The 22,346-nt window shown below is 38.9% G+C and overlaps 1 pseudogene; it reads left to right on the plus strand.

Moving 5' to 3' along the window:
• Positions 1–15,972: 15,972 nt before the first annotated feature.
• On the plus strand, positions 15,973–19,005 carry LOC141559761 (rab GDP dissociation inhibitor beta pseudogene; annotated as a pseudogene).
• The last annotated feature ends 3,341 nt before the right edge of the window (positions 19,006–22,346 follow it).

The raw sequence follows: 22,346 nt of genomic DNA on the forward strand, positions 1-22,346 counted from the left end.
GATAGTTTTTCAAAACATTCACTCTTACAAAAACCTTGTGTTTCTATTTTTTTCTCCCTCCTTTCTCCCCATCCTCTTCCCTAGATGGCAGGTAGTCCAATATATGTTAAACATTGCAATTCTTCTATATATATTTTCACAAGAATTCTACACAAGAAAAATCAAATCAAAAAGGAAAAAATGAGAAAGAAAACAAAATGCAAGCAAACAATAAGAACAAAAATGAAAGACACTATGTTGTGATCCACATTCAGTCTCCACAGTCCCTCTCTCTGGGTGCAGATGGCTCTCCCCATCACAAAACCCAACTAGTGGAGTTGTAAACTGATCGAAACATTTTGGAGAGTAATATGGAACTACGCCCAAAGGGCTATCAAATCGTGCATACCCTTTGATCCGGCAGTGTCCCTACTGAGCTTGTATCCCAAAGAGATCATGAAAAAAGGAAAAGGACCCACATGTGAAAAAAAAATGTTCATAGCAGCATTTTGTGTAGTGGCAAGAAACTGAAAACTGAGTGAATGTATATCAGTCAGGGAATGGCTGAATAAATTATGGTATATGAATGTTATGGAATATTATTATTGTATAAGCAACGACCAGCAAGATGATTTCAGAGAGGCCTGGGGAGACTTACAGGAACTGATGCTGAGTGAAATGAGCAGGATGAAGAGAACATGGTGCACAGCAACAAGATTATAAGATGATCAGTTCTGATGGGTGTGGCTCTTTTCAACAAGGTGATTTGGGCCAAACTTCACTAACAATGTATTAGTGAGTGTCCCAGTTTTCTCACATCCCATCCAACATTTATCATTATCTTTTCCTGTCAAGTTAGCCAGTCTGAGAGGTGAGAAGTAGTATCTAAGAATTGTCTTAATTTGCATTTCTCTGATCAATAGTATAAATCATAACTCTTGATACTATCTGTGTGACTCTAGGCAAGTCATTTAGTCTCTGAATCTCAGTTCCCTTCTCCATAAAATGAGAGGGTTGGATTAGGTGATAATAAATGGCTCTCCCAAGACCGGATTTTTTTCTAAGATGTTTCCCAACTCTGCCAGAAGAGAGGACAGGAGAGAGAGAGAGAGAGAGAGAGAGAGAGAGAGAGAGAGAGAGAGAGAGAGAGAGAGAGAGAGAGAGAGAGAGAGATGAGAGGGAGAGAGAGAGAGATGAGAGGGAGAGAGAGAGATGAGAGGGAAAGAGAGAGAGAGAGAGAGAGAGAGAGAGAGAGAGAGAGAGAGAGAGAGAGAGAGAGAGAGAGAGAGAGAGAGAGTGAGAGGGAGAGAGAGAGAGATGAGAGGGAGAGAGAGATGAGAGGGAAAGAGAGAGAGAGAGAGAGAGAGAGAGAGAGAGAGAGAGAGAGAGAGAGAGAGAGAGAGAGATGAGAGGGAGAGAGAGAGAGATGAGAGGGAGAGAGAGAGAGAGACAGAGAGAGACAGAGAGAGACAGAGAGAGACAGAGAGAGAGAGACAGAGAGAGACAGAGACAGAGAGAGAGACACAGAGAGAGAGACAGAGAGACAGAGAGAGAGAGATGAGAGGGAGAGAGAGACAGAGAGAGACAGAGAGAGAGAGAGAGAGAGAAAGAGAGAGAAAGAGAGAAGAGACAGAGAGAGAGAGAGATGAGAGGGAGAGAGAGAGAGAGAGAGAGAGAGACAGAGAGAGACAGAGAGAGATGAGAGGGAGGGAGAGAGAAAGAGAGAGAGAGAGATGAGAGGTAGAGGGAGAGAGAGAGAAAGAGAGAGAAAGAGAGATGAGAAGAGGAGAGAGAGAGAGAGAGAGAGAGAGAGAGAGAGAGAGAGAGAGAGAGAGAGAGAAAAGAGGACATATTCCAGAAACTTGAGGGACATCCGAAATGAGGGTATGGGTTGTGAATGATGATCTAGCAAAAGAGACCAAGAAGGAGAAATTAGACAGTGAGAAAGAAACCCAGAAGAAAACCATCTCACAACAAATAAGAACAAATAAGAAAAAAGAGAGAGTTTCTCACCACTTTCCCCACCTATGTAATAGTCCTCTGAGGATAGCTGCTTTTAAAAATGAGTCATCAGAAGCCTGTCTGCCCTTCTCAATATCTTGCTCTTAGAAGTCTGCCTTTAGGTATGTGCACTTAATGGATCTGACATGCCAATCATTGACAGAATCCAGAACAAAGGAAGTGAGAGGAGGATTGTATTTGTGTGACATGAAAAACTTTGATCCATCTGGTCAACTGAGCTAAATTACAGGCCAATGCAAGGAAAATTTAAAATATCTATCTATCTACCAAACACATTCCCTTGCATGGGGTTGAGAGCCCTTGCCCTGGGTAATATTGAGGGAGGGAAGCTAGGACTGTCTCCAAGTCTATTTGGAGCCAAGGACTTGGATGTTGCTTCCCTTTGTCTATGTTCCAGCCCACCTTGTCCTTCAGTGGATTGATGTAGCTGGAGTGAGAAGGGAACTTGGCCCATGACAAAGAGCAAGGAGGGTCAGGAAAAAGCCACCATCTTACCAATGGAAAGGAAAGAATCATTGAGTAGAAAGAGAACTGGATTTGAAGGGATACAACTCTTAGGTTCAAATACTACCTACTAATTATTTACCTGCAGGATCTTGGACATATCACTCCTCTTTCCAAGCTCCCTCATCTATAAAAAAAATTACAGAGATGGACTAAACGGATCTCTAAGCTCTCAGCTCTGGCATTCTGTGTTTTAGGGTTTTTTGCAGCTTTGACATTTTCTGTTCTAAGGTCTTTTATAGCTTCCTATTTAAAGATTTCTTCCTTAACATAAAGCTGTCGCTAGAAATCCCCCTTTTAATTGAGGGGAAAAACAGTTAAAGTGATGAGGAAGTGCTAGATAATAGATACTGATGTGAACCCACTTTGACAGGCAATAATCCATTTCCCAAAGAGTTCCACTCATTCTTTCATGGGAATTGGGGAGAAAGACAGCCCCTGGAAAAAGTGTCATGATAGCAATACTCTGGATTAGAGCTATGAGGGAACCGGGCTGCACAGGGCTGCTCTAATCACTTGGAACCCACCACATCACCAAGAAGGAAATGTTCTACTCTAGAAGACCAATTCCGAGGGAAGAGCCTCAGTTTCTTCTCCCTAGTTAAAATTCTTTCTGAAAGACCTCAGTGCTTACTTCCCAACCTTTGACAATCACCGCTACCAATTCTATTCTTGTCTCACCCTTTTATCTTGAGGAACTTGAACTTGGCCTGATTCAATGACTATTTTCTCTTTCTGATCACAACTTGACTATGACTTCTTTCCCTAGAAAAATTCTCTTCTTATATTCTCTTAATTTCCTTATGGTCTCTTCAATTACTGGCATCATCTATTCTCCCAGTCAATCACCAACCTCTTGCCCCTTAATATCCACTGGATTATTGCTAAAGATCTGCTATCTGGAGTTCTAATTAAAATTTAGAGGAGTCAATTTAGGATTCATATAAAAATTATTAGAATCAGAGTTGTTCTAAAGTTTTTTGGGGGAAGTAATGGATTCCTATCCTTATAAATCCTCAAAAATTGTAGCTAAGATTTGTATAGCACTTTAAGGTTTACAAAGCATCTTGCATACATTATCTTATTTGATGCTCACAATAATCCTACAAAATAGAGGCTATTATTATCCTCATTTTATAGATGATAAAAATGGAAGTTAGTTGGCTTTTTAAAGATCCCATGGCTAGGCAGGATTTGAGGAAAGACCTGAATTTAGGTTTTCCTGACATCAAATACAATTATTCCTTTCACATCATGACTTTTCACATCCCAACTTTCTCCATCATGGTTTCTATATATCTCAGGTCCACATGCAAAATTAAATGGAAATTTGGGAGGAGTTTTGCAGAAGCTATAGATAACATGCAAAGGCCAGCAGATGACACAGAAAAAGTTTAGAAACTCAGAAATGAATGAAATATTGATCTTGTATAGTATAATATCAACATTGTTTATCTCTTAAATCATTTTTGTCAAATACCCTATAAAAGAAAAAGAAAAATTGATACTTATTCTCTGGTATGAAAGGAAGACCAAAAAATTTAACCAGATTTTTCATATCCCAAAAGTACCTCACCCTTAACCCCCAGAATGTGGAAGGGATAACTGCATAGACTCTACCCACTATACCAAGCTTGCTACAGATTGTCATACTCCCCCCTCCATAGGAGTCATTCTTCTTTCTTAGGGATTGATTTCATTGAATAGTCATTTATTTTGAGTACTTTATAGATGTCACTTTTTATAATCCTGAATTAGAAACTGAATTTTTTAAGATCTGGAAAGAATTTCACAATTTTAAATTAGAAGCTGAGACTTAGAACTGGAACTTTAGAGACCTTCTCATCCAATCCTCTCATTTCATTAATGAAGAAACAGACACAGATTGGAAGAACTCTCCAAGGTCACAAGATAGAATTAAAATCCAGGTTTTCTGACTCAAAATCTAGCACATATCATCCAGTTAAAAATATAGATAATTCAAAAGAATGCAAATCATTATAACTTAGACAAGAGAAGTGGGATTTTTACCTCAGTGTACCAAATTTAAAAGACACCAAATTTAGAGCCGCTATTTTAAGCCATGTAAAAATAATGGAAGTTAATCCATTATTTATAAGAATGTTTAGCTTAAATAAGAAAATAATCCATGACTCCCACCTAGTCTGATCCAACAACCTGCTATCAGTGTTCTGGGGTCTCTGACTCCCCTGTACAGGTTGATGTCCCACTCTGACCACATGATGGTATGTTCCATTCCCTTTGGCCCACATACAAAATTCCTAGTGATGGCCCTGACTCTGAAGCCCCGATCCACACTTGAGTTTCAGTGATTACATGAATTGGAAGAGTTCTTGTGTTCCATATCATTGACTGGATGAATAGTCAATCAATGATTGCAAGCCATTGCTGGCTGGGCCAGTGAAGACAGAGTTCAGACAGCTTCTTGGGGTAAAAAAAAAAAAAAAAAAAAAAAGGAAAAGCTGTGATCTCTTCTCCAAACACGTGTGTTATGCCCTAAAATTCTTTCCCCACCTATGTAATACAGGCAATGGCAATGGATTTAGAGTCAGGAAATCTGAGTCCCAGCCTTGGGTCCTTGGAGAGCTAACTTGTCTTCCGGGGCTTCAGTTTCTTCATCTATAAAAAGGAGAGGATTGGATGAGATGATCTCTAAAGTCACTTTCACCTCCTAATTTAATATGGGGAGATTCTTTGAAACTCCTTTGAAGAGCCCTGATTTAGGGGCACATTTTAACTCAGAATTATAACAATTGGCATCGGTAAAGTTCTGTGAGTGGTTGCAAGCTGTTGTTGTTGTTGTTTAGTCATTTCAGTCGACTCTTTGTGATCCCATTTGGGATTTTCTTTGCAAAAATATTGGAGTGGTTTGCCTTCTATTTATTTTATGAATTAGGAAACTAAGGCAATAAGGGTGAAATGAATGGCCCAGAATCACATAGATAAGAAGTATTTGAAATCACACTTGAACTCACATCTTCCTGTCTTCATCTGTTGTTACCCAGCTGCCCCTACTGAAATTACCTCAGTCCATCTTCTAACAACACTATCAGTTACTCTTGAGAAATTGTTATGTCCATTTTATAGATTAGGAGACAGAGACCCAGAGAGGTTAAATTTTGCTCAGTCCAGTTGAGTTTGACTCTTTGTAATCCACGGACCATAGCATACCAGGTCCATCCATCCTCCCTATTTCTTAAAGTCTGTCCAAGTTCTTGTTCATTAAAATAGTTTATCCAAATCACCTAGGAAGAAAATGGAAGATTTGAACTCAGGTCATCAGGGTCTTAAGTGCAGCATTCTTTCCATTGTACCAACCTGACTTGCTTGAGATCACTCAGCTAGGAAACATCAGAAGCAGCCTTTGAACCACAGTCTTTTTGATTCCAAACTATCCTGTACTATTCTACCTCTTGATTATGTGGCAGGATGCTGATTGACCTGAAAAAGCCAATGGGTACAGATTCAACTTATACTACCTGAGGCTGCCTGTGTTGTAGTCCCCCCCCCAAAAAAATGACTCCTGGGACAACCAATTAAGTTGCCTCTTTCTGTGGTTCCTTGATAATAGACTGAAGTTTGTTTAGGTACAGGATGGCAAAAGCCCTGGATATTTTAGAAGGAAATATCCATCGACAAATATCTCTTGGCCAGATGCGGGCAGACAGGCCCTTAAAGCTAATTTAGGCTAGAAGAAGCAGGCCTTTCAAGTATTAGAAAATTGACAAGAATGGGAAGAGCAGAGAGAGTGTCTGGGTACAGAAGGTTAATGCATGATGAAACAGTTGCTTCTGAAAGGATTGCATTCCTTTGTGAACTAAAAGCCTGGTTAGAAACATTTTGTTTTCCCTTTCCTATCTCTAAGCACACACCAGCTACTATTATTCTAAAATCCTGGGCCAAATCAGAAATGCATTTTTTCTTTAAATGACCCCCCCCAAGGGAGATGGTTTCAAACAGAACATGAAAGAAAATGTCTGATCTACCAATTACTGGAGGAGGTTTGGATTGGATAGCTAATCCAGACTCTTCTTAACTTGTTTTAGAATCGATGTATACGATGTCGAGGCAGGCTTTGCCTGTCAAGATACAGCTGTGTTGCAAGTCTGCTGGCTGATCTCAAAGAAAGAAATAAAATGTTTTTCTAATCCCCTCATTCCTGGCTTTTTGAAGATACCGGGGTTAGAATTTATGGTCTCATGAAAGGGTTTGGTTGGGAGCATCATTGTCTGCCTTATGTTCCTTGCAAAAAAAAGCTCCATCTTCTCATTTGTTCTGTTGGGGAAAACATGGTAACACAAAATAGGATTGTCTAATTTGGTTTGGATCAGTGGTCCCAGAGAATAATTGACTCTTTCTCTTGGTGGCTGTGGTCACCGACAAGTTAAAATAACGCTGACCTTATCAAAGATCTACTCTTTGACTTGCCTCACAAAAGCCAATTTGTACCGCAGACAATCGCAGATTCAAAAATTATTTTTCCAAGTACTGGTTGGATTCAGTGAGCTCTGCAGTCCCTTCCCATTGGAATTTTGTGGAAAAAAACAACAGTGGAACTACATAAATAATGAGTAACTTGATAACTAAAATATGCACAGACATAGATAGTGTACCAATCAAGAAGCATGAAGCCCCAGCGATGTTCCAGGCGTTAGGGATACAAAAACACAAAATATGTTGGAATCATATTATCAACCCTTTCCCAGATATTTTGAGCTCTCCTTTTTAGTTTCAGAATTCAGATCATATTTTTCATTTTTATTATATGAAATCTAGTGCACAGGGTACAATTCTGACTACTTCCTATATTTTCCCCTTGGCTATTAGATAATATTTTCTTCCAAGATTCTCCTAGTATCAGAATCACCAATAAGCTTTTCACTTTGTTTGGTTCATTTAAGATCAGAGAAATGGTTCCCCTGGTCATTTTATGGGACTACAGAATTGGTGTGAGGAAAGCTGTTATGAGCCAGAACTCTGTCCTTAAAACAAGGATTCTTACAAGGTGCTAACTCAGTGGAATTGATGAAACAAAGGTTATTTAGCTTAGCGTGGTGATTAATAGTTCTCTAGTTCAATACATGTACTTAGTACTTAATATAGTTCTACAAGATTCACACTTACCATGATGTAATTATAAGAGAGGATATAAAGCTGGGACAAACTCAGCCAGAGACATTCCATCTTCATCAGCCTCATGGTGGCTGGCCTCCTATCTCCCCCTACTGAGACCGAGGCCGGTCTGAAAGGCTCTCCAGAAAGCTGTCCAGCTCCAGGCAAGGAGACAATAAAGAATTTGGACTTTATCTCTGGCTATTCTCAAGGTGATTATTCAACTAAAACAAAGACTGGTCCTGAGACCTCCAGAAAACCAACCGGATTATTATAGAAAACATTTTGTAATTCTTAAATTGAATGGCTGAAATCTCACCATTCTGATTAAATCGGTTTCTGATACTCAACAGCTTCTCAACTCAACTCTGTTGGAAGGGATAGAAGCTGGAGCAATAAACTTCCCTCATAGCCTTCCTTTATAAAGGGTTCACTTTCCAGATAAATCAAGCAGCTCTGCTTCACAGAACATCATAGGTACTCACTGGAGGCCTTCTCCCCTTCACCACCTTTCGGCTACCTTGTATGTGTTACCTTCTCCCATTGGATTGTAAGCTCCCTGAGGGCAGGGTCTTTCTTTTTCTTACCTGTACCACTTAGTATCATGCTTGACACACAGAAGATGCTTAATAGATATTTATAAACTATGGAAATGTATTATTAAGAAGCAGACTTGTATAGTGGAACCAGGGAACTAGAATTAAGGGATCTGAGTATGAATCCTAGTTCTGAGTAGCTCTGAGACCTCTTGACTGTATGACTATGAGCAAGTCAAGTAACTTTACTGAGCAGCTGTTTCCTCAGCTACAGGGAGGGAAAGGGCTTCACAGGGTTGTTGTGGGGAGATGTGTTGTAAACTTTAAAAGACTATAGGAATAGAAGTTGGGTCTTACACGTGGTGGCAAAATATAAAATGCTTCAATCTGAAGAATCAGAAATTAATATTATACCATGAGCAATGACAAGGTACATGATAGATATAAGCAGTTTGTAACATATAACCATCTCATCCCAGTAGATTGAAGAAAAAAAAGAAAACACTTAAAGCAAATATACACAATTAAGCAAAACAATCCCTCAAATGGGTGCTTCTTCATGCATTTTGAGTTCATTAGTTATATGTATATGGATGGCAGAGAGCTAGGTGATTGAATGGATAGAACTCTGGACTTTGAACGGGGCAGGTCTGGCTTAATTAAGGGATTGGACTCAACTTCCAGGTGATCCTAAAATACCTATGATCACTCAAATATGCAAGTTGATGTTACCTTGTACACTTGTACATTCTCTCCAAAGATATAGATTGTGATCCATTCCTATCTGCCCATCCCATGGGATTCTTGTCCATATATCATCCCATGAAACACTATGGGGTTTACTTTCTGGGTTGGAAGGACCTATCCTTGGGAATACTTTGTCAATCAGTAGCTAGAGTTCATAGAATCAAATCATTGAAGAATTGAAAAGGAATCTTAGTGATCATAGCCCGGGAGAGGGGAACCTTTATGTTTTCAGTGCTTCCAAAATGGTAAGAAACAGGGCTAATACTGATCACTGCCCCGCTAGTCTGACATCAATCACTTCTGGCCCCAGCTTTGGATCTGAGCAGTCTTTGGATCTGCGGGTCTTTCCCTGGTTGGAAGTTTCAGTAGACTGTTGCCAGACTCAGTTACCTGAGCCATCTGGGAAGCTCTATAGTTCAGAACAATCAAACTTCAGGCTCATCATGAATCTGGGATTCCTGCCACTGAAGGCTTCAGACTAAGCCTAGAGCATGCCATGGTTCCCCATCCCAGAATTCCACCCAACCTCCAAGTGAAGGTCCTCCCTTCAGTCCGTTCTGCATCTGACCTAGGCAGTGAATGACCAAGATGCCAGCTTCAGGAGGTTGAGGGGCTTTGATATGGGTATGGGGGTTCTTCTTGCCCTTGGGCACAGCTTTGACCCTTTTTCAGTCCCTGAGTGCTCCCCCTGGCCAGATCCTGTCCCCAATGTCCATAGACCATTTTGTCTATTTCCTTATACTGAGCTCCCCTGAAAAATTATTCACAATGGGATTTTCCCCTTGGATTTTCTAGTTAGCACTTGGTCTGGTGCATTTTCTAGACCTTTGTAGAGCTATTGTAGAAGAGCTGAATTATACGTCTTTCTATCCCTCCACCATTTTAGTTCTCTAACTTGGACTATGAATTCTCGGTGGAGCTATAAACATACAGTGTCGGAGCCTTGTCCAGTTGAGGCTGATACCCAACTGCCTTACCCAGGTTTAAGATTTCTGGATGAAAGTCACCATGGAAATAAGAGTAATTACAGTGACTTTTTCCACTCAGCTCAGCCGTCCTTTCTTTATGTCACATGTGAAAATTATGTCGTTCTAACTTGAATCACTCACTTTTTTCATGCTTTGGGGATTATTCCTTGTAATTGACTCCATTTCGTATTATTCTTTTGTGGATAATATTTCTCTGTGCCAGCTACATTACCCCTACTCTGATTCCTCATTTCTCCTTTGTAGCTGCTATTTAGCATGGGGCATTTCATCCATCTCGTCCAGTCATTGTGCTAGGATTTAAAAGGAAAAAGCTAACCGGTTTCTCACATGCTCACTTTTTAAGGGAGTGGGTGATTGCCAGTCTTTATAAATCATTCTTCTGGAGGAGGATGCTTAATGGAAAGCCTGGTTTCCCTCCACAGAGGAAGCTTGCTTTTACAGAAGAACCCTACTCAATATAGATTTTTAGTTCATCGTTTTGAATGTACATCAATATGTCGAAAATCTAGGCATTGAATCCACTCATTAACAAGTATTAAGTACCTGTTATGTACTTCTGGTCCACTAGAAGTGGTACAATGAATAGAACACTGATTCAGGAGCCAGGAGGACCTGAATTCAAATGCAGCCTCAGATATTTACTAGCTATATATGAACTTGGTCAAATCATTTAACCTGTTTGTCTCAGTTTCCTCATCTGTAAAATGAGCTGGAGAAAGAAATGGCAAATTTCTCCAGTATCTCTGCCAAGAAAACCACAAATGGGGTCATAAAGATGACTGAAATGACTTAACAACAGCGAAATGTGCTTGTAGGGTCAATAAGGTCTATCATTTCACCTAAATTGCAGCAATAGCCGGCTGGTTGGTCTTCCAGATTCAGCTCTCCCCTCATTCTCCACTTTTCCACTCAGCTGTCAAACAAGTCTTCCTAAATTACAAGTTGGACTATGTCACTCTCTGTTGCCTCTGGGATCAAACATAACATCCCCTATTTAAATGATAAATCCCTTGCTCACCTGACCCTTTCTTATCTTTCCAGCCTCCTCACAACTTACACACTCCCCTTACTCTGTGATCCAATAGCAATGGCTAGATGCAGCATCTCCTGTACGTCTCCTTGTTCCTGAAATGGTGTCCTTCCTCATTTCTACCTCCTGGCTTCCTTCAAGTCTCAGTTAAAGCTCTACCTTTTGCCTTGCCCAGGACCCTTTAATGTCAGTTATCTCCCATTGTCTATATCTTAGCAACCCAGAGTCACTTGCATGTTGTCTCCCTCATTAGTCTATGAGCTTTTAGAAAACCTTATTTTTGGTCTTTTGCTGTTTTTTTACATCCTCAGTGCTTAGCACAGTGCCTGCCACATAATAAGTGCTTAAGACACGTTTGTTACTGACAGACTACTGGGTGTTAGAAGCCCAAACAGAATGAAAAGATAATCCCTGACTTCAAGGAGAATATGCTCTACTAGAAGGGAAAGAAAATCTCATGAAGGCATAATAGTGGGTCACATCTGAGCCAAGCCAGCTTGGTACACCACGCTCAGGATTGGAACAGAATAAAATACTGACAGACCATCCAAGGATAGGAAGGGGAATGAGCCTATGATTTCACTAGTATTAGAAAGTATTAGGAATTTCCAAGAGCTGTAGAGGAGTCTGAAAAGTAATGACATTTGCCTTCCAGTATGTGTCAGAGATGAGCATCAGTGCAGCATATTTGCTGAATGCCCCCTGGCCAAGACCTAGCCAGGAGCTAGGAGGATCTGAGTTCAAATCCAACCAATTAAATTTCAAGTTTTGTGGGAAAACTTAGCCTTGCCTACTGGAAAGGAGCTTAGCACACATCTGAACTAAAGGAGGAACAACATTGAAACACAAATAAATACAATATGAATTGAAGAAGGAATAAACTCTAACTAAAGAAAACATAAACAGAGAAGGGACTAGAAGGGACATTTATTAAATTTTGCTTGCTTTGTGAAGGCATGGAACTAAGCGATTTACAAATATCTATTTGGTTCTCACAACAATCCTGGAAGCTATTATTTTCCCCATTTTAGAGCTAAGGAAACTGAGGTAAACTGAGGTCAAATGAGTTGCCCAGATCTTTCTGTAGTGCCAAGGAACTGGAAATTGGGTGGATGCCATCAGTTTTGGACTGGCTGAATAATTTATGGTACATAAATGTAATGAAATATTACTGTTCTATAACAAATGATGAGCAGACTGACTTCAGAAAAGCCCAAAAAGACTTACATGAACTGATGCTAAGTGAACTGAGCAGAACCAGCAGAACAACAGAGCAACAAGATTATGTGATGAGCAGCTTGACTCTTCTCAGCAATGAGGTGATCCAAGATAATTTCAATAGACTTAGGATGGAAAATGCTATCTGCATCCAAAGAGAGAACTATGGAGACTGAATGTGGATCTAAACATAGTATTTTCACCTTTATTTATTTGTTTGTTTGCTTGTTTTTTCTTTCTCATATTTTTTTCACTTTTATCTGATTCTTCTTGCACAACATGACAAATATGGAAATATATTTTAAATGATTTAAAACCTATCTCAGGCTCTTTGCTGTCTTGAAGAGGGGATAAGGAAGGGGGGAGGGAGAAAGATTACACATAATCTTACAAAAATCAATGTTGAAAACTATCTTTACATGTATTTGCAAAATAAAATATGATTAAAATAAATAAATAAGAGTTAACACAGAGTCACATGATTAATAAATGTCTGAGGCTGGTTTTGAACTTAGATTTTTCTTTAAATTCAAACAGGCAATTAAGTGGTTCAGTGGATAAAGTCAGGAAGAGCTGAGTTTGAAATATTAGCTGTGTGTGGGGGCAGCTAGGTGGCGCAGTGGATAGAGCACCAGCTCTGAATTCAGGAGGACCAGAGTTCAAATCTGGTCTCAGACACTTAACACTTCCTAGCTGTGTGACCCTGGGCAAGTCATTTAACCCCAGACTCAGAAAAAAGAAAGAAAGAAAGAAAGAAAGAAAGAAAGAAAGAAAGGAAGGAAGGAAGGAAGGAAGGAAGGAAGGAAGGAAGGAAGGAAGGAAGGAAGGAAGGAAGGAAGGAAGGAAGGAAGGAAGGAAGGAAGGAAGGAAGGAAGGAAGGAAGGAAGGAAGGAAGAAAGGAAGAAAGATTAGCTGTGTGCTAAGTCACTTCACCCTGTTTGCCTCAATTTCCTCATCTGTCAAGTGAACTGGAGAAATGGCAAACCACTCAAAAAAACAAAACAAAACAAAACAAAAAAACAAAAAACAAACAAACAAACAAACAAACAAAACAAAAAAACAAATGGGGGTCATACAGAGTCAATCACCTCTGAAATGACTGGTCAAAAGGAGCTGATGGAGGCAGCTATCAATTTATTTCTTTATCAAATTAAAGAGCTCTCATTAGGGGCCTATTGTGATACATTAACTGTGCTGATCCCTTGAGATTCAAAGGTAAAATGAAAAACTGTCCACACCCTCAATATCCATTATAATTTACAATCTACTACTTTTTACAAGATGGAGGGAAGGGGAGATTGAAAGGGGGGTAGTAGTAATAAATAATATGTTAAGATAGGAAGAAAACATCATCAATGAATATTTTTCCTTCCTACCATAATTATATTTTAATAATATTTCATTTCCCCAACTTCATGTTAAAATAAGTTTTAACCAATTTTTTTAAGTTTTGAATTCCAAATTCTATCCCTCTTTTTCCCTTCCCCTACTTCCTGAGATGGTAAGCAATCAGTCATATAAAACATTTTCATATTTGTCACTTTGTACAAGAAGATTTAAATAGAGAAAAAAGAATGAAAGAAAGTGAAAAATAGCAAGCTTCGATCTACGTTCCTACAATATCAGGTTTTTTTTTTTCTAGAGTCAAATGAGATGTTCCATCATGAGTCCTTTGGAACTGTCCTGGATCATTGCATTCCTGAGAATAGCTAAATCATTCACAATTCTACATCGTACAATGTTGTCATTACTATGTACAACATTCTCCTGGTTCTGCTTAATTCATTTTGCACCAATTCATATAAATCTTCCCAGGATTTTCTGAAAGCTACCTGCTTGTCATTTACTACAGCATAAAACTATTCCATCATACTCATGTGCTGCAGCTCGTTCTTTTATTCCGCAACTGATGAGCATCCCAGGTTTCCAATTCTTTCCCACCACAAAAAGAGCTGCTATAGGTAATTTTGTACATTTTGCTTTTTCTTTGATCTCTTTGGGATACAGACCTAGTCATGATATTGTTGGATCAAAGGGTACACATAGTTTGATGTCCCTTTGGACATAGTTCCAAATTGCTTTCCAAAATGGTTAGGGGTAATGAGTAATTTTTAACAACAAACAAAAGGGCAGAAAGAAGTTGAGAACGAGAGTTAGGCAAGCAGGATGGTGTTGGAGCCACCACGTTAAATTTAAAATAAAAAAAAATTCAGCTGCATGTAGTAGCTTCTGCTTCTGCCTTCCAGGGCCAAATGGAATGAATCTAGGACATAGAACACCCTATCAAATATTCAAAGGCTGCCATTCTGTTCTCCCCACAGCTTCCTTTTTCAGTTTATACATGCCATCATCAAAGGAAATTGTGAAGTTAGATCCCTCCCCCCAAAAATACTAAGTGTTGATAGTTATTGGTTCATGTTCCCTATTAATAAAATCAACCTAAAGTTATTAGCATAGAAGGTAAACCAGGTTGCCAAGAACTCACCATCTAAATTACTAAGGTCAATATATTACAAGGTATTATCTCTTGTATATAAGAAGGTATTATATAAGAATATAATGGATAAATGGAATAGAGGAGACAAGAATTACATTTAAATAAATAAATATATATGTGTGTGTATATATATATATGTATGTACATATATGTGCGTGTTTATATAAACAACATAAATATAAAGTTTATATGCATGCACATAAAGTAATTAGAAATGAATCCATTTAGGAGGGAGAATATTGACAATTAGCAAGGAGGCTCCCTTCTTATTGCAACCTTATAGCATTTTTTTCTTTTTCTTTTTTTTTAAGAATCCAGCCAAAATCTTCAATAGAAAAAAACACTCTAAGGTTACAATCAGAAGGGAGTGCATTCCAAGCATAGGGGCTGGAATAGAGGCAGGAGATGGCTGATAAGGAGTGAGGAACAAAGTCTGTTTGGCTGAATCACAGAATGCCGGAGGTGGAGCAATATCAGTGAGGATGGAAACATGGTGAAATAAGATTATACAGATTTAAGAAGTGAAATAAAGTTTTATTTTCTTCTATACTAGAGAGCCACTGAAATTAATTGAGTAAGAGAGTGACTTGTTCAGATCTGTACTAAAGTTTGGGAAGAACTAGACTAGAGATAGATACTTGGGATAGAGAGACCGTTAGAACGCTGTGTAATGGTGAAAAGTGGTGACAAGGACCTGGACTAAGTTGTTAGTTACTTGAGTAGAGAGAAGTAGTTGGATGGAGAGAGATTTTGAAGCTGGAAGCAGAAAGATGCATGATAGCAATTGCTGACATTTCTCTCAAGCTTTATAAACCCACAAGAGGTGACAAAAGATACCATTTTGCTCTTCCTGACAAAGAGGGCTGGTAGGTGACTCAGTACACAGAATCTGGAGTCAGAAAGGCCTGAGTTCGAATTTTGACTCAGATGTAAGTCACTACATTTCAGTCTGCCTCAGTTTCCTCAACTGAAAAGTGCAGCTAACAGCAGTACCTGCCTCACAGGATTGTTGTGGGGATCCAATGAGATAATATTTATGAAATACTCCAATGCATTTGGGATGTTACCAAATTGGTTGTTGCCTCCAGTAATGTAGATGACTGTCTGCTTTTTAGTGGAACTGCTGGCCTAATTATCCCATCTGTTCACCTTATTGTTGTTGTTCATCCTTAATTCTCGAAGATGACCCTGACATGAGGGAGGTGATGTCATGACATGACAATGAAGTGGATTTAAGCGAAGGAGGGCTCACCTGCCTCACTTTCCCCTCCAGAGTCACAGGCTCCAGTGACACGATAGAGATCAGGATGACTGGAGATGGCCCTGAGTGGTTCGACCAATGTGTTGCAACGGTGGGGGAGGGGTATCCTTGCTTTCTTTTGACTTACAGACCAACCATCTCATGAAGTGAGAAAGTTACTAAGCAGGTTCTCCTTGTTGTACAGAAGAGGAAACGGAGTCTCAGCCCAAGGTCGTGTAGTCAGTACTTACGAGGGGCAGAATTACAATCCAGTTCTCTCCTACTTCCAGGTCCCGAGATTCTCTTGAATTGGCCATGCCGTCTCTCCCATAAGACATCATCCCTCACCAACTGATTCGTTTGTCTACTAGTGGAAAGTTAGACCGAAGGGAACTATTCCCCTTCCTTGTTTCCCTCCTTGTGCTTAACCAGCCATTTGCCATTAGCTATTAATAACACTCAGAAGATGGCGGGCCAGGCCTTGGGGAGCACGGAGGAGGGAGTTTGTATCATGGAATCAGAAGTGGAGTTAACTTGCAATAATAATAATGGACTATGCAGAGGGCTCCACTTACAGCATCTCATTTCTCTTCCTTAACACCCCCAAGAGCCAGTGGGGTGAGCCCTCAGGCCTGCAACCAGAATCATGGGGTCAGACGCCCCCCATCCCTGTCTGGGTGATCTTGCACAAATCACTTAACCTCTGACCGTCCAACACTCCACAAGCGGGGTGAGAACCTTTGGCCCTCCCTCAGAATTCCCCTACCTAAGGAAACACTGGGTCCAGACAAGAGCAACCCTGTGAGACAGGTTAAGGGCTTGGCTGGTCCCACAGATAACAAGTACCAGGGGGAGGAGCCAACCCAGTCTACTGGGCTGCAAGTTCAAAGCTGGGTTCATTGCACCACACTGCCCCCGTGTGGGCTTGTGAGGAACGCACCTTCCATCTGAGCTTCATTAAGGGGCAAGGCAGAGGTTAATGGATGTGAAGTTTTCACAGGGCTCTGCCATGGACAGGTCCATCACTCAAACCCAGGTCTCCTTGACTACAAGCCCAACTCTAACCATTGTACCACACTGCCCCTGGGCATTAGCACTGGAGCTATAAATCGAAAAGGAGGGTGATCCTGTTCTTCCTAAGCTCCCATTCTAAGTGGGGTAGAACAACCCATACAAGGGGCAGCAGCAGGGTACGGCCCAAATCCCTAAAGCTTTTGCTTTTGTCTTCCTCGTGGAACTTGTTGTTTTCTTTGAATTATAGTTATTTGTCTAGACTCTTTGACAGACTAACACCTCCATATGAACAGGGTCTGTGCTGATGCAGGTATGTGTATGTGTGGTGTAGATAGACAGATAGATGATGGATGGATGGTAGGTAGACAGACAGATAGAGATATAAATGTATGGTATGTCCCAAAAGTCTTAGTGCAGCCCTTAGTACAGTGCCGGCCACAAAATAAATGCTTATTTTCTTCCTTTTACATTTTTAGTAGGTAAAAGCTACACTGTGACTTGAGACCCCTCCCTGCATAATTTATGCATATGTGATATATATATATATATATATATATATATATATGTGTGTGTGTGTGTTTATATGCTTATGTTTATATGCATATATATGCAAATACATGTCTGTTTATGTATATGTTGGTTGGTTGGTTGATGTGCTCCCCAAATTCTTATTGCAGCCCTTCGTTCAACCCTTAATAAATGCTTATTTCCTTCTTTTTAAGCTTTTAGCACTGAAAGCCATACTATGACTTTAGATACCCTGTATAATGGATGTATATATGTAAATATATGGCATATATGTGCATGTATATACACATATACAAAAATATGTGTATGTAGGTAGTATATGTATGTATACATAGTGTGTCCTCAAAACTCTTATTGCAGCCTTTAGAATACTTTTTGTCATATAGAAGGTGCTTAATAAATGCTTATTCCTTCTTTTTGTAGTAATTTAAAGCTACACTAAGACTTGAAACATTCTATATAATGTATACATGTACATATATGTGTTAGATGTGTGTATTTATACATACTACATATGTATATATTGTATATATTATTCATACCACCTAGCATAATGCTTTTCCCATAAAAGCACTCAACTAATATTGAACTGAAAATAGACCACCTTCTAGAAGCCTTGACTTCAACGTGGTTTCCTGCCCTAGTGCAATGCCCATAAAAGAGAATTAAATTTGAGGACTAATAGGAGGATTAATGCTCCATTCCTGACTTCCCTACTTAACTGAGTGACTGTGGACAAGTCCTTTTGCTTTTCTAGCGGTCATTTTGTCTTTGTAAAATGAAGACATTGGATTGGAGGGGTGATCTCTAAAGTTCTTTCTACATCCTAGAAGAGACCCCTAAATGATTACAGATGGATAGGATTCCCCTTCCTCTCATTCTTCCTGTCTTAAACTCTCAGAAGATCACATAGTGCCCACTTTGATGAGAAAAACTCTAACTTTTGAGGGTGTTGATCCTAGGAAGACTAAAATGCAATATATTTTCAAGAAGTTTGATTTGGGCCAAAAAATCATAGATATCACTAATCACTCCCTGGCCCTTTATAGAATCGATGACTCTTTAGATCAACCATGTTACAAAACCATCAAGAGGACTAAACTTTATAGTGACTCTTTGGCAATATACAATGAGAACCCAAATCTTTATCTGCTCTATGACCTTGGACAGCTGCACCAAGTGTTTGTAAGGTTAAGTACCATTTATGGGAATGTCTATATATTGAACAAATCAATTGAAAAAATCATTGTAAAAGACAGAGATTGGTGTAAAATCTGAAGACAGATTGTTCACTGTAAGCAGCTCTTCTGTGACCCTAGTTATGTAAAAGAAAAAGCTAAAAAAAAAGTAGGAACAATGATCAGAGCAATCTGTATCCTAAGCCACCCAATTAAGAACACCAGTGATGACAGATCATCATTCCACAGAAGCAGTTTAACTGGAAATCAGATATCTATCTCTGCATAATTTCTTCTGCACATAACACAGCTACACAAGAGAAGTATATCATTTGTGCTACTGTGGAAACCAGAGAACCTGAGAAAGAATTGCATTTTATTCATTTGTAATTACTTTTAGAAGAAAGAACTTTGTGTGAGCCAGATGTATTTAATATTTAAACTTTCAGAAAATACTAGGTAAGAGAGGCTAGGCGGTACAGTAGTTAGAGCAGTTAGAGTTCAAATCCAGCCTCAGATACTAGCTGCAAGACTCTTGGCAAGTCACTTCACCTTGTTCACCTCAGTTTCTTCATCTCTAAAACGAGCTGGAGAAAAGAGAAGCAAACCACTCCAGTATCTCTGCCCAAAAAAAATCAAATGGGGTCCCAAAGAATTGGGTACAACTGAAAAAATGACTCAACAACAATAATAAAGAAGTAGTAATATTAAAAAATGCTTAAGATAGATCCTCTAGCCATAAGACCATGTGCCTAAAACTGGAAGGATCCTACCTCAAAGACTATCTAATCCAATCCTCTCATTTTATGGATGAGGAAACTGAGACTCAGGGAAGTGAAATCTGTTGCCCCAAATTATTCAAACCCTGACTATCAGAGAAAGGATTTGAATCTACTTCCTCTGATCTCAGTGTCATTACCCTTTCCACCATAACATAATGACTCATTGCTTTAAGAGTTTGTGTCTTTTTGTGTCCCAAAGAGCTATCCAACTGTGCATAGCCTTTGATCCAACAGTTTCTATTGGGCTTATAGCCCAAAGAGATCTTAAAGGAGGGAAAGGGCCCACATATGCAAGAATGTTTGTGGCAACCCTTTGTGTAGTGGCCAGAAACTGGAAACTGAGGGGATGCTCATCAGCTGGGGAATGGCTGAATAAGTTGTGGCATATGAATGTTATGGAATATTATTATTCTGTAAGAAACAATCAGCAGGATGATTTCAGAAAGACCTGGAGAGACTGACATGAACTGATGATGAGTGAAATGATCAGGACCAAGAGAACATTGTACATGGCAACCACCAGATTATGTGATGATCAATTTTGATGGACGTGGCTCTTTCCCAGTTCCAATGATCTTGTGATGAACAGAGACATCTACACCCACAGAGAGGACTGTGGGAACTGAGTATGGACCACAATACAGCATTTTCACTCTTTTTATTGTTGTTTGCTTGCATTTTGTTTTCTTTCTCATTTGTTTTCCTTTTTGATCTGATTTTTTTATTTTTATTGAATCTTTTTATTTTTAAAACATATGCATGGATAATTTTTTCAACACTGACTCTTGCAAAACGTTGTATTCCAAATTTCCCCCCTTCCTTCCATCCCTTATATGGCAAGTAATCCAATATATGTTAAACATGTTAAAATATTTGTTAAATCCAATATGTTTAAGCATATTTATACAATTATCTTCCTGCACAAGAAAAATCAGTTCAAAAAGGAAAAAAATGAAGAAGAAAACAAAATGCAAGCAAACAACAACAATTAGAGTGAACATGCTATGTTGTTCATTGAGTTCCCTCAGTCCTCTCTCTGGGTGTAGATGGATCTCTTCATCACAAGATCATTGGAACTGGCCTCAATCATCTCATTGATCTGATTTTTTCTTATGCAGCAAGATAATTGCATAAATATGCATACATATATTAGATTTAACATATACTTTTATCATGTTTAACATATATTGGATTACTTGCCATCTAAGGGAAAGGATGGAAGGAAGTGGGGGGGGATTTGGAACACAAGGTTTTGCAACGGTCAATATTGAAAAATTATTCATGCACATGTTTTGAAAATAAAAAAGCTTTACTAAAAAAAGTTTGTGTTCAGGAGTGATGAAACACACACACACACACACACACATACACATACACACAGATTGTGTTGTCCCATCATGGTCAAAGAGAAAATTAATGACTCAACATTCCTGAAGTGCTGAGTTCAGTTCAAAGCACTATATTTCAGTGATAAATTTAAGAGCATGTAAAGACCCGGCCACATCATTGTGCATCCTTCAGTTTTGAAGAGGAGCAATGACATCATGGGATAATGTCATGACTTGCATGTGAATTAGATTTAGGTGAGGCAAATACCAAATAGAAATTTCCTTAACATCTTTCAAATCTCAGATAACATCTGACTTCCAAGAAGCTTTTCCTGATCCCTTTAATTCTTTCCTTCTGCTTTATCTCTGTTCATTATTTCCCATTTATCATATATATATATATATATGTGAAAATCACTTAACAATTTGCTTCAGTTTCCTCATCTGTAAAATGAGCTGGAGAAAGAAATGGCGGACAATTCTAATATTTTTTATCAAGTAAATCCCAAATGGGATTACAAAAAGTCAGAAACAACTGAAAAAATACAAAAGACAAAATGTCCCCAACACTTAGCACAATGCCTGACATAGTGTTTACCATTTTCCCATATACTACAGCCTAGTTAACCTGGTATTTTCTTTTTTCTTTTTTTTTTTTTTTTACTTAATAATTTTTTATTATATATATATATTTTTTATAATATTATCCCTTGTATTCATTTTTCCAAATTACCCCCCCTCCCTCTATTCCCTCCCCCCGATGACAGGCAATCCCATACATTTTACATGTGTTACAATATAGTCTAGGTACAATACATGTGTGTGAATATCATTTTCTTGTTGCACAATAAACTTTAGATTCCGAAGGTACATGCAACCTGGGCAGACAGATATTAGTGCTAACAATTTACATTCACTTCCCAGTGTTTCTTCTCTGGGTGTAGCTACCTCTGTCCATCATTGATCAACTGGAAGTGAGTTGGTTTTTCTTTATGTTGAAGATTTCCACTTCCATCAGAATACATCCTCATACTTAATTGTTGTTGAAGTGTACAGTGATCTTCTGGTTCTGCTCATTTCACTCAGCATCAGTTGATTTAAGTCTCTCCAGTTAACCTGGTATTTTCACTGTTCCTTGTACAGGTTTCCAAGCTCTCATGCCTTTGCCATTGTAATGTTTCCTCCATGCCTAGAATTCACTCCCTCTTCTAGATTCCTTCAAGACATAGTTCAAATGTCATCTTCTCCATGAAGCATTCCCTGAATCCTTCAATTGCTAGAGCCTTCCTTCTCCTCCTAAACCTACAAAAATACTTTGTTTTGTTTTATGGAGTATATCATCTCCTCTAATTAGACTGTGAACTCCCGGACGTCAGTGACTATTTCACTTTTAACTTCATTAAAAAAATTAAGTTTCCCAGGGCCTCACATACAGGAAACAGCACAGAATCTGACGTCATATCAAATGTTATTTTTCTTTCTTTGCCATCATCTTGAAAATAGCTGGTCTACTCCAATCATATCAGAATATTAAAAGACAGAATTAAAAACAGGGAAATGTAGCTAACATGGCAAAGACTGATTACTTTTTTTCCTGAGGCAATTTGGGGTAAGTGACTTG

This window comes from Sminthopsis crassicaudata, chromosome 3 (assembly GCF_048593235.1).
Source record: "Sminthopsis crassicaudata isolate SCR6 chromosome 3, ASM4859323v1, whole genome shotgun sequence".
In the NCBI taxonomy this organism is placed as follows: domain Eukaryota; kingdom Metazoa; phylum Chordata; class Mammalia; order Dasyuromorphia; family Dasyuridae; genus Sminthopsis; species Sminthopsis crassicaudata.